This window comes from Heterodontus francisci, chromosome 3 (assembly GCF_036365525.1).
Source record: "Heterodontus francisci isolate sHetFra1 chromosome 3, sHetFra1.hap1, whole genome shotgun sequence".
Taxonomy (NCBI): domain Eukaryota; kingdom Metazoa; phylum Chordata; class Chondrichthyes; order Heterodontiformes; family Heterodontidae; genus Heterodontus; species Heterodontus francisci.
This window is the reverse complement of record NC_090373.1, coordinates 67,334,089-67,346,601: the sequence shown is the minus strand read 5'-3', so window position 1 is coordinate 67,346,601 and position 12,513 is coordinate 67,334,089.

Here is a 12,513-nt window from a genome sequence, read left to right as displayed (position 1 = left end):
TACTGGGGCGAATTTTACAGACCCCAGCAACATTGGGGGTCGTGGCGTGGGGGTGGGTGTGGGGGCCGGAAAATGCCAACAGGAGAGGCTCGCTATGGGCCTCGATGCCGGGAAGGCCCGGCCCCATATTGCTGGTGGCGGCAAGGCCTTGTGGCACGCACCCACCCCCACCCCCCACCCCACCAAGCGGCGGGATCAAAATTTAAATATATAAATTTTTTAAAAGTAATGAATTAATTACTTACCCACTCCTGCCATTGGTCCTGGTGCGATATTCGTGGATATGAGGTGGAACACTGGTGAGGAGGGAGGAGCAGGTAAGTTAGTTTTCAGGGCAGTGGGGGAGCAGGGTCAAACGTATCTAATTGGTCTAGGGGGTGGTGGGAAGGGGTAAAGTTTAAAGTGTATGAACTTTGGTGGGGGGAAGGTCTGGAGCAGAAGGTAAGTTTTTTGTTGGGGGAGAGGACAAGTCATCAATTTGATCGTCATTGGGGGAGCTTGGGAGTGGGTCTGGATAACTTTATTCAATTTTTTAAAGTCATTTTTCTTTAAACATTGAAATTAAATAGAAGGGCTGGAAGCCCTTTGAAAATGGTGTCAGCGCCTGCGCACAGGCACCTGACACCATAGCTGGGGACGGACCGCCTGCCCCCCTCCACGTCATCGGGTGGGGGTGGCGGTCTGCCCTGGCCATTTAAATGAGCTGCCATGTTTAATATCACGGAGGCTCCACGACAAGTGGTCCACCCACATAGTTTACATCTGCTGACATGTAAAATTCAGCCCATAACAGGTATTCCTGTTTACACAGAACAACTCTTTTAAAATTTGATCAGCAAAAGGAAGAAAAATCATTAAAATCACAGTTTGAGACCAACCATGAGAAAGAAGAACACAGCATCAAACAAAAGATATCCTTCTTTATAATTCTTCACACATAACTCTCTTTAAGGAAGGAAACCTACCGTCCTTACCCAGTCTGATTTATATGCGATTTCAGAGGCATAACAATATGGTTGATTTTTTACGGCCCTGTGAAATGGCCTAGCAAGCTACTTAGTTGTATCAAAACTACTGCAAAAAATTAGAAAAATAAAACCAGAAAAAAACCATTTGGTTGTGATCTAGGCATTAATTTAAGACACAATGAAAGCACAACAAGCACAAACGACCCTGCAAAGTTTTCCTCACTAACATCTGGAAACTTGTGCCAAAGTTGGGAGAGCTGTCCCACAGACTAGTCAAGCAGTAACCTGATATTGTCATTTTTACAGAATCATACCTATCAGCAAAAGTTCCAAACTCCTCCCTCACCATCCGTGTGTATGTCCTGTCGCAATGGCACTGTAGTTCACAGTTGGGTGAGAGTGGTCCTGGGAGTCCTTAAGATTGACTTTGGATCTCATGAAGTTTCATGGATTCAGGACAAACCTGGGCAAGGAAACCTCCTGCTGATAACCACCTACAGCCTTCCCTCAGCCAATGAATCAGCACTCTTCCATGTTGAACAACACTTGGAGAAAGCACTCAGAGTAGGAAAGGCACAGAATGCACTCTTTGTGGGGGGCTTCATCGTCCATCACCAGAGTGGCTTGGTAGCACCACCAATAACTGCCCTGTCCAGGTCCTGAAGGATGTAACTGTCAGGCTGGGCTTGCAGCAAGCGGTGGGAGAACCAACAGAATGGAATAACCTACTTGGCCTCATCCGCACCAACCTACCTGTTGCAGATGCGCCCGTCCATGACAGTATTGATAAAAGTGATCATCACACAATCCTTGTGGAGAACAAGTTCCATCTTCATATTGAGAAGACACTCCATTATGTTGTGGGCACTACCAATGTGCTAAATGAGATAGATTAAAAACAGATCTAGCAGCTCCAGGGTTCTGTGTGCTATCAGCAGCAGCAGAATTATATTCCACCACAATCTGTAACCTTAAGACCCCACATAGCCATCACTCCTCCATCACCATCAAGCCAGATGACCAAAACTGGTTCAATGAGGAATGTAGAAGAGCATGCTAGGAGCAATTGAAATCAATTGGGAACAGAGGGAAAGCATTCCAATGGATGAAGTCATACCTGTACACTGATGATTCAAAAATGTTCAATTCAATTCTCAATTCCTCAAATAATAAAACTGTCCTGGCCTGCAAGCAGCAAGGCCTGGACAACATTGAGGCTTGGGTTTATCAGTGGCAAGAAACATTTGTGCTCACTATTCCAGGCAAAGACCATCTCCAACAAAAGAGTCCAATCACCCCTCCTTGACATTCAACAACAACAACAATTTATATAGCACTTTTAGCATGGTAAAACATCCCAAGGCACTTCACTGGAGCATTATCAGTCAAAATTAGACAGTAATTCAATGGCATCACCATTTCCGACAACCCTACCGTTCAAAGTTGCCATTGACCAGAAATTTAACTGGACCAACCACATAAATGCCATGGCTACAGAAGCAGGTCAGAGGCTGGGTATTCTGCAGTGAGTGACTCACCTCCTGACTTAACTCCTCGTCACCACCTACAAGGCACAATTCAGGACCATACGAACATACGAATTAGGAGCAGAAGTAGGCCATTCGGCACCTCAAGCCTGGTCTACCATTTAATAAGATCATGGCTGCTCTGTTTCTGACTCAAATTCCACACTCCCATCTACCCCCAATACTCCTTGATTCCCTTGCCTACCAGGAATTTATCTACCTCCACCTTAAAAATATTCAATGACCCTGCCTCCACCATCTTCTGAGGCAGAGAATTCCAAAGTCACACAACCCTCTGAGAGAAATAGTTTCTCCTCATCTCTGTCCTAAAGGGGCGACCCCTAATTTTAAAACAGTGCCCCGAGGCCTGAAATCCCCCACAAGAGGAAACATCTTTTCCACATCCACCTTGTCAAGAGTGTTCAGGATCTTATATACTTCAATCTCCCCTCACTTTTCTAAACTCTAGTGAAAACAAGCCCAGTCTGTCCAACCTTTCCTCATAAGACAACCCGTTCATTCCAGGTATCAATCTAGTAAACCTCCTCGAATCCGCCTCCAACACATTTGCATCCTTCCTCAAATAAGGAGACCAAAACTGCACACTGTATTCAAGATGTGGTCTCACCAATGCCCTGTATAACTGAAGCATAACATCCTTACTTTTATTTTCAATTCCTCTCGTAATAAAGGATCACATTCCATTTGTCGTCTTTATTACTTGCTGTACCTGCATACTAACTTTATGTGACTCATGCACTAGAACACGTGGATCCCTCTGTACCTCAGAATTCTGCAGTCATTCTCCATTTAAGTAATACTCTGCTTTTTTATTCTTCCTGCCAAAGTGAACAACTGCACATTTTCCCACATTATACTCCATCTGCCAGATTTTTGACCACTCACTCAACCTATCTATATTGGTCTGCAACCTCCTTACGTCCTCTTCACAACACACTTTCCTGCCGATCTTTGTGCCATCTGCAAATTTAGCTACCATGCCATTGCTCCCCTCATCTAAGTCATTGAGATAAATTGTAAAAAGTTGAGGCCCCAGCATAGACCCCTGAGGGACTCCAATCGTCACATCCTGCCAATCAGAAAAGGACCCATTTATGCATACACTCTGTTTTCTGACAGCCAGCCAATCTTCTAATATGTTACCCCCTACACCATGAACTCCTACTTTGCACAATAACCTTTTCTGTGGCACCTTGTCAAATGCCTTCTAGAAATCCAAGTACAGTACATCACTGGGCTTCCCTTTATCCACAACACGTGTTACTCCTTCAAAGAACTCCAATAAATTGGTTAAGCACGATTTCCTTTTCACAAAACCATGCTGACTATTCCCGATTACTTCAAGTTTTTCTAAGTGCCCAGCTATAGCTTCCTTAATGATCGATTCTAACACCTTCCCCATGACAGATGTCAAGCTAACTGGCCTATAGTTACCCATTTTCTGCCTCCCCCACTTCTTTGATATTAGCTACTTTCCAGTCTGATGGAACATTTCCAGAATCTAGCGAATTTTGAAAAATTAACACCAACGTATCCACTACCTCATTAGCCACCTCTTTTAAGGTCCTAGGGTGAGATCCATCAGGATTCAGGGACTTGTCAGCCCGCAGCTCCATCAGTTTGCTAAGTAACACTTCCCTGGTGATTGTAATTTCACCAAGTTCCTCTCTTCCTTCCACCTCCTGTTTTACGGCTATTACTGAAATGTTATTTGTTCCTCTATAGTGAAGACTGAAGCAAAATATGTGTCCATTTCATCTGCCATTTCCTATTATCTACTATTAACTCCCTATTCTCATTCTCTAGAGGACCAACACTCACTTTACTTATTCTTTTCCTTTTTAAATACCTGTAGAAACTCTTGCTATCCGTTCTTACATTTCTAGCTAGCTCCCTCTCATACTCTAATTTCTTTCTCCTGATTAACCTTTTAGTCATTCTCTGCCATTCTTTATATTCTGACCAATCATCTGACCTGCCACTCACCTTTGCACAATTATATGCTTTTTCCTTAAGTTTGATGTTTTCATTAACTTCTTTAGTTAACCACGGATGGTGAGTCCTCCCCTTAGAATTTTTCCTTACCATTGGAATATACTTTTGGCTCCCAAACCCACAATATACCTCAGCCTTAAAATTCTTATCCTTATGTTTAAGTCTCTTCGTGTCCTCGCCACCCCCATTGCAGCGCCCCTCCCCATTCCCGATCTCTGTAATCTCCTCTTGCTCCTAAACTCTCCATTCTTCTGTCCATGATCCCTTGTACAACTCCCCAGCGCCTCACCATGCCTTCACCTGCCTAGGCCTCACACTCTGAAATTCTACTACCTCGTTATTCCTCTCTCCTCCTTAAAATTCACCTGTTCAAATAAGATTATAGTCACCTGACCAAATATCTTTTTCTTTGGTTTGACACTGATTTTCTCTTTACTCCTCCATGAAGCTCTTTGGTGGGTTTTTTCTGTGTTAAAGGTGCTATATAAATAAAAGATATTGTTGTTGACATTGGGAAAAAGATGCAGAGGAACAATTGGCAAAAAGACTCGTGAAAAACCAAGTGCCAGCAACTATTCCCTGAAATCGAATAAAAGCTGTCAAGAAAATGACTGAAATAAACTTACCTGAACACATCTGTGCCCTTTCAATGAACTTCTGTATACCTATGACCACCTAATAATCCTGGAAACCTATTTTACATAGGCATAATTATGAATGGATGACTCTGCCCAAATTTTAATATTTAAATGCAGCTCCCATCAGTCTTATTCAGTTGTGGTAAGTTGCACTTGAGGTAACATGGATAGACATCCAGGTAATGGAGTAGCTTCCCCTGCCTAAACATGGACTTGGGACCTTATACTTCACCCACTTGCATTGCAATTTTATTTCATAAGGTTCAAAGTAATCTTTAAACACACAAAGGCCAAAATTTTACTTTTCTCAGTGGCTCTGTGTGCCAAAGTCGCTCCCGTTCCGCGTCTAGCTGCCACCCCAATCGAGCACTAAACACCCAACTAGCGGCTCGGCAACGTATTTATGACAGTGAAGGGCACGCATGGGTGGGATGGTGAGCGTTGGTGGGGGCAAGGCTAGAGCCAGAAGAAGGTGCTGAAAACCATTTAAAAGGGCTTTCAGCAACCTCAGTGGCTTTGAAAGGCTTACCTGCATCATAGAGGACATTTGTAGGAGCAGCATATGAGAAGAAGGAATAGAACTGCCTGAGGGTGAAAGGAGTGCAATAGGAATTAAAGGGGCAACTCCTCCAGTAAACATTAATACACCCGAGACAGACCAGAACTTGCTTGTGGCAATGGCAGAGAGATGTAATCACATGGCACTCAGGCTCTCTGAAGATTCCTTGTATATCCTCCTCCAAGCGGCTGAGGCAAGGCGGGAGGTCCTGTTCCCAGCCAGATGGAAGGAGGAGGCCGCCCCACGTCACCAAGAAGGTGTGGCTGGAGGTAGCAGAGGAGGTTAGCAACTGTGGGGTAGTGAGGAGGACATGGCTCCAGTGTGGAAAGTGGGTCAATGACCTTCTGTGCTCTGCTAGGGTAGGGGGCATTCCGCAGACATTGCAGCTTTTAACTGATATGGGAGAGTCAATTGGTGCTGATGCTGCAAAGTCGAAATTATCCATCTTCAGTGATTGGCTGCAGCCCTGCCTTGTGCCATTTACTGGGCACATCTGAGATGCACAATGGTCCAGAGGTGTGTCAACTGTGCACATCAATGGCATTAGTTCCAGATGCAGCATGCAGCACAGGGAGTGAGTGGATGCTCTATCAAATCAAGGAACTGAACTAATTGCCATGTGTCTCCACAGAAGAAATATAGAAACACAGAAAATAGGAGCAGGAGTAGGCCAATCGGCCCTTCGAGCCTGCTTTGCCATTCATTATGATCATGCCTGATCATCCAACTCAGTAACCTGTTCCTGCTTTCGCCCCATACCCTTTGATCCCTTTCGCCCCAAGAGCTATATCTAACTCCTTCTTGAAAACATACAATGTTTTGGCCTCAACTTCTTTCTGTGGTAGCGAATTCCACAGGCTCATCACTCTCTGGGTGAAGAAATTTTTCCTCATCTCAGTCCTGAAAGATTTACCCCATATCCTTAAGACTATGACCCTTGGTTCTGGACTCCCCCACCATCGGGAACATCCTTCCTGCATCTACCCTGTCAAGTCCTGTTAGAATTTTATAGGTTTCTATGAGATCCCCCCTCACTCTTCTGAACTCCAGCGAATATAATCTTAACCGACTCAATCTCTCCTCATATGTCAATCCCGCCATCCCAGGAATCAGTCTGGTAAACCATCGCTGCACTCCCTCTATAGCAAGAACATCCTTCCTCAGATAAGGAGACCAAAACTGCCCACAATATTCCCGGTGTGGCCTCACCAAGGCCCTGTATAATTGCAGCAAGACATCCCTGCTCCTGTGCTCGCTATGAAGGCCAACATACCATTTGCCTTTTTTACCGCCTGTTGCACCTGCATGCTTACCTTCAGCGACTGGTGTACAAGAACACCCAGGTCTTGCTGCATATTCCCCTCTCTCTGTTTATAGCCGTTCAGATAATAATCTGCCTTCCTGTTTTTGCTACCAAAGTGGATAACCTCACATTTATCCACAATTTACTGCATCTGCCATGCATTTGGCCACTCACTCAACTTGTCCAGTAGAGAAAGAAAATGTTGCCGAGGAGATTACTGAGATACAGCCTACTAGGCTAGATGGGATTGAGATTCACAAGGAGGAGGTGTTAGCAATTTTGGAAAGAGTGAAAATAGATAAGTCCCCTGGGCCAGATGGGATTTATCCTAGGATTCTCTGGGAAGCCAGGGAGGAGATTGCAGAGCCGTTGTTGTTGATCTTCAAGTCGTCATTGTCGACAGGAGTAGTGCCGGAGGACTGGAGGATAGCAAATGTTGTCCCCTTGTTCAAGAAGGGGAGTAGAGACAGCCCTGGTAATTATAGACCTGTGAGCCTTACTTCGGTTGTGGGTAAAATGTTGGAAAAGGTTATAAGAGACAGGATTTATAATCATCTTGAAAAGAATAAGTTCATTTGCGATAGTCAGCACGGTTTTGTGAAAGGTAGGTCGTGCCTCACAAACCTTATTGAGTTTTTCGAGAAGGTGACCAAACAGGTGGATGAGGGTAAAGCCGTGGATGTGGTGTATATGGATTTCAGTAAGGCGTTTGATAAGGTTCCCCACGGTAGGCTATTGCAGAAAATACGCAAGTATGGGGTTGAAGGTGATTTAGAGCTTTGGATCAGAAATTGGCTAGCTGAAAGAAGACAGAGGGTGGTGGTTGATGGCAAATGTTCATCCTGGAGTTTAGTTACTAGTGGTGTACCGCAAGGTTCTGTTTTGGGGCCACTGCTGTTTGTCATTTTTATAAACGACCTGGATGAGGGTGTAGAAGGGTGGGTTAGTAAATTTGCGGATGACACGAAGGTCGGTGGAGTTGTGGATAGTGTCGAAGGGTGTTGTAGGGTACAGAGGGACATAGATAGGCTGCAGAGCTGGGCTGAGAGATGGCAAATGGAGTTTAATGCGGAGAAGTGTGAGGTGATTCACTTTGGAAGGAGTAACAGCAATGCAGAGTACTGGGCTAATGGGAAGATTCTTGGTAGTGTAGATGAGCAGAGAGATCTTGGTATCCAGGTACATAAATCCCTGAAAGTTGCTACCCAGGTTAATAGGGCTGTTAAGAAGGCATATGGTGTGTTAGCCTTTATTAGTAGGGGGATCGAGTTTCAGAGCCACGGGGTCATGATGCAGCTGTACAAAACTCTGGTGAGGCCGCACCTGGAGTATTGCGTGCAGTTCTGGTCACCGCATTATAGGAAGGATGTCGAAGCTTTGGAAAGGGTGCAGAGGAGATTTACTAGGATGTTGCCTGGTATGGAAGGAAGGTCTTACGAGGAAAGGCTGAGGGACTTGGGGTTGTTTTCGTTAGAGAGAAGGAGGAGGAGAGGTGACTTAATAGAGACATACAAGATAATCAGAGGGTTAGATAGGGTGGATAGTGAGAGTCTTTTTCCTCGGATGAGGATGGCAAACACGAGGGGACATAGCTTTAAGTTGAGGGGTGAAAGATATAGGACAGATGTCAGAGGTAGTTTCTTTACGCAGAGAGTAGTAGGGGCGTGGAACGCCCTGCCTGCAACAGTAGTAGACTCGCCAACTTTAAGGGCATTTAAGTGGTCATTGGATAGACATATGGATGTAAATGGAATAGTGTAGGTCAGATGATCGGCGCAACATCGAGGGCCGAAGGGCCTGTACTGCGCTGTAATATTTAAAAAAAAAATCACCCTGAAGCCTCTCTGCATCCTCCTCACCACTCATCCTCCCACCCAGTTTTGTGTCATCTGAAAATTTGGAGATATTACATTTAGTCCCCTTATCTAAATCATTAACGTATATTGTGAATAGCTGGGGTCCTAGCACCGATCCCTGCGGTACCCCACTAGTCACTGCCTGCCATTCGGAAAAAGACCCATTTATTCCTACTCTTTGTTTCCTGTCTGCCAACCAATTTTCTATCCATCGCAATACACTACCCCCATTCCCATGCGCTTTAATTTTACATGCTAATCTCTTATGTGAGACTTTGTCGAAAGCCTTCTGAAAGTCCAAATAAACCACATGCACTGGCTCCCCCTCATCAACTCTACTAGTTACATCCTCGAAGAATTCTCGTATATTTGTCAAGCATGATTTCCCTTTCATAAATTCATGCTGACTCTGTTCTGTTCTCTGTGTTCTCTAAGTGCTCTGCTGTAAAATCTTTGATAATGGACTCTAGAATTTTCCCCACTACCGACATCAGGCTGAATGGTCTATAATTCCCTGTTTTCTCTCTACCTCCCTTTTTAAATAGTGAGGTTACATTAGCTACCCTCCAATCTGTAGGAACTGTTCCAGAGTCTATAGAATCTTGGAAGATGACCACCAATGCATCCACTATTTCTCGGGCCAACTCCTTAAGTACTCTGGGATGCGTACGATCAGGACCTAGGGATTTATCGGCCTTCAATCCCGTCAATTTCCCAACACCATTTCTCTACTAATACTGATATCCTTCAGTTCCTCCCTCTCAATAAGCTCTGTGTTCCCCAACATTTCTGGTATGATATCTGTGTCCTGCTTTGTAAAGACAGAACCAAAGTATGCATTTAGTTGGTCAGCCATTTCTTTGTTCCCCATAATAAATTTCCCTGTTTCTGACTGTAAGGGACCTACATTTGTCTTCACCAATCTTTTTCTCTTCACATACCTATAGACACTTTTACAGTCAGTTTTTATGTTTCCCGCAAGCTTACTCTCGTACTCTATTTTTCCCTTCTTTATCAATCCCTTGGTCCTCCTTTGCTGAATTCTAAACTGCTCCCAATCCTCGGAGTGTTGTTTTTTACTGGCGTATTTATATGCCTCTTCCTTGGATCTAATGCTATCTCTAATTTCCCTTGTAAGCCATGATTTGTCTATCTTTCCCATTTTACTTTTGTGCCAGACAGGAATAAACAATTATTGCAGTTCATCCATGCATTCTTTGAATGTTTCCCATTGCCTATCCACCGTCATCCCTTTAAGTAACATTTCCCAATTCATCATAGCCAACTCGCGCCTCATACCTTCGTAGTTTCCTTTAATAAGATTCAGGGCCCTAGTCTCAGAATCAACTACGTCACTCTTCATCTTGATGAAGAATTCTATCATATTATGATCGCTCATCCCCAAGGGGTCTCGTACAACTAGATTGTCAATTAGTCCTCTCTCATTACACAATACCCAGTCTAGGATGGCCTGTTCTCTAGTTGGTTCCTCAACGTATTGGTCCAGAAAACCATCCCATATACACTCCATAAATTCCTCCTCTAAAGTATTGTGACTAATTTGATTTGCCCAATCTATTTGCAGATTAAAGTCACCCATAATTACAGATGTTCCTTTATCGCATGTGTCTCTAATTTCCCGTTTGATGCCATTCCCAACATCACCACTACAGTTTGGGGGTCTATATACAGCCCCCACTAACATTTTTTGCCCCTTAGTGTTTCTCAGCTCTACCCATACAGATTCCATATCGTCAGAGCTAATATCCTTCCTCACTATTGTGTTAATTTCCTCTTTAACCAGCAATGCAACTCCACCACCTTTTACTTTTTGTCTGTCCTTCCTAAATACTGAATACCCCTGGATGTTCATTTCCCATCCCTCATCACCCTGCAGCCATGTCTCCGTAATCCCGACTATATCAGACCTGTTTACGTCTATTTGCACGATTAATTCATCCATTTTATTGCGAATGCTCCATGCGTTAAGGCACAAAACCTTAAGGCTTGTCTTTTTAACATTTCTTGTCCCCTTCCCACTATTTTTCACTGTGGCCCTGTTTGATTCTGGCTCTTGATTTCTCTGCCTATCACTTTTTTTATTCCCCTTACTATCTTTTGTTCTTGTCTTTGATTCCCCCCTCCTCTGACTCCTTGCACAGGTTCACATCCCCCTGCCATTTTAGTTTAAATCCTCCCCAACCACTCTAGCAAATACTCCCCCTAGGATATCAGTCCTGGTCCTGCCCAGGTGTAACCCGTGCAGTTTGTGCTGGTCCCACCTCCCCCAGAACCGGTCCCAATGTCCCAGGGGTCTAAAACAGTCCCCCACTCCCCATCTCTTCAGCCACATATTCATCCGATATATCCTGTTAATTCTACTTGACTGGCAGGTGGCACTGATAGTAATCCTGAGATCACTACCTTTGAGGTCCTACTTTTCAACTTACTTCCTAACTCCCAATATTCTGCTTTTAGGACCTCCTTTTTTTTTACTACGTTGTTTGTACCAATGTGTACCACAACTACTGGCTGTTCACCCTCCCCCTTCAGAATTTCCTGTAACCGCTCTGAAACATCCTTGACCCTAGCACCAGGGAGGCAACATATCATTCTGGAGTCCCGTTTGCGGCCACAGAAACACCTATCTATTCCCCTTACAATTGAATCCCCTATAACTATTACATTCCCACACTTTTTACTCCTCCCCTGTGCAGCAGAGCCAACCATGGTGCAATGAATTGGGCTGTTGCTGCTTTCCCCTGAGAGGCCATTCCCCCCAACAGTATCCAAAGCAGTATACCTGTTTTGCAGAGGAATAGCAAAGGGAGACTCCTGCACTGCCTGCCGAGTCCTCTTGCTCTGCCTGGTGGTTACCCATTCCCTTCCTGCCTGTGGAGTCTGAGCCTGGGGTGTGACCACCTCTCTTATAAGTGCTATCCATGATACTGTCCACCTCGTGGATGCTCTACAGTGTCCCTAGCCGCCGATCCAGCTCTGAAACCCGGGCTTCCAGGAGCTGCAGCTGGAGACACTTCCTGCACACATGCTGGTCCCGGGCACTGGAATTGTTCCCAGCTTCCCACATAGAGCACGAGGAGCACAGCACAGCTTTGAGCTCTCCTGCCATGACTTAACCCTTTAAATTAAATCTTTTGGAAGATGCTTAATATCAAATAATATTAATTACTCTAGGGCCCTTCCTCCCTGGTCCTCATTACTACAGAACTCCCTAAATAACATTGCTTACTACATATGAAAATAAACTGTAGACCTTTCTTACCTTAGTTACTAAGCCAACTATTTAGAGCTATTCCTTAACAGCAGTTACTCACCAACCAATCACCTTGCAGCTTTCCTGTGATGCCACTGTTGATGTTTTTTTTCAAACACTCCGGCGCGCCTGGACTGTGTCTGTGTTTATCCTCTCCTTGGTCGGTGATTCTCCCCGCAGGTCTGCTCCACTCCACTCGGCTCCTGGAAGGTAAGTAACCAGTCTGCGATCCTCGGCCTCTATTTATCCTCTCCTCAGTTGGTGATTCTCCCTGCAGGTCCGCTCGGCTCCCGGAAGGTAAGTAACCAGGCCGCGATCCTTGGCCTCTATTTATCTTCTCCTGGGTCAGTGATTCTCCCCGCAGGTCCGCTCC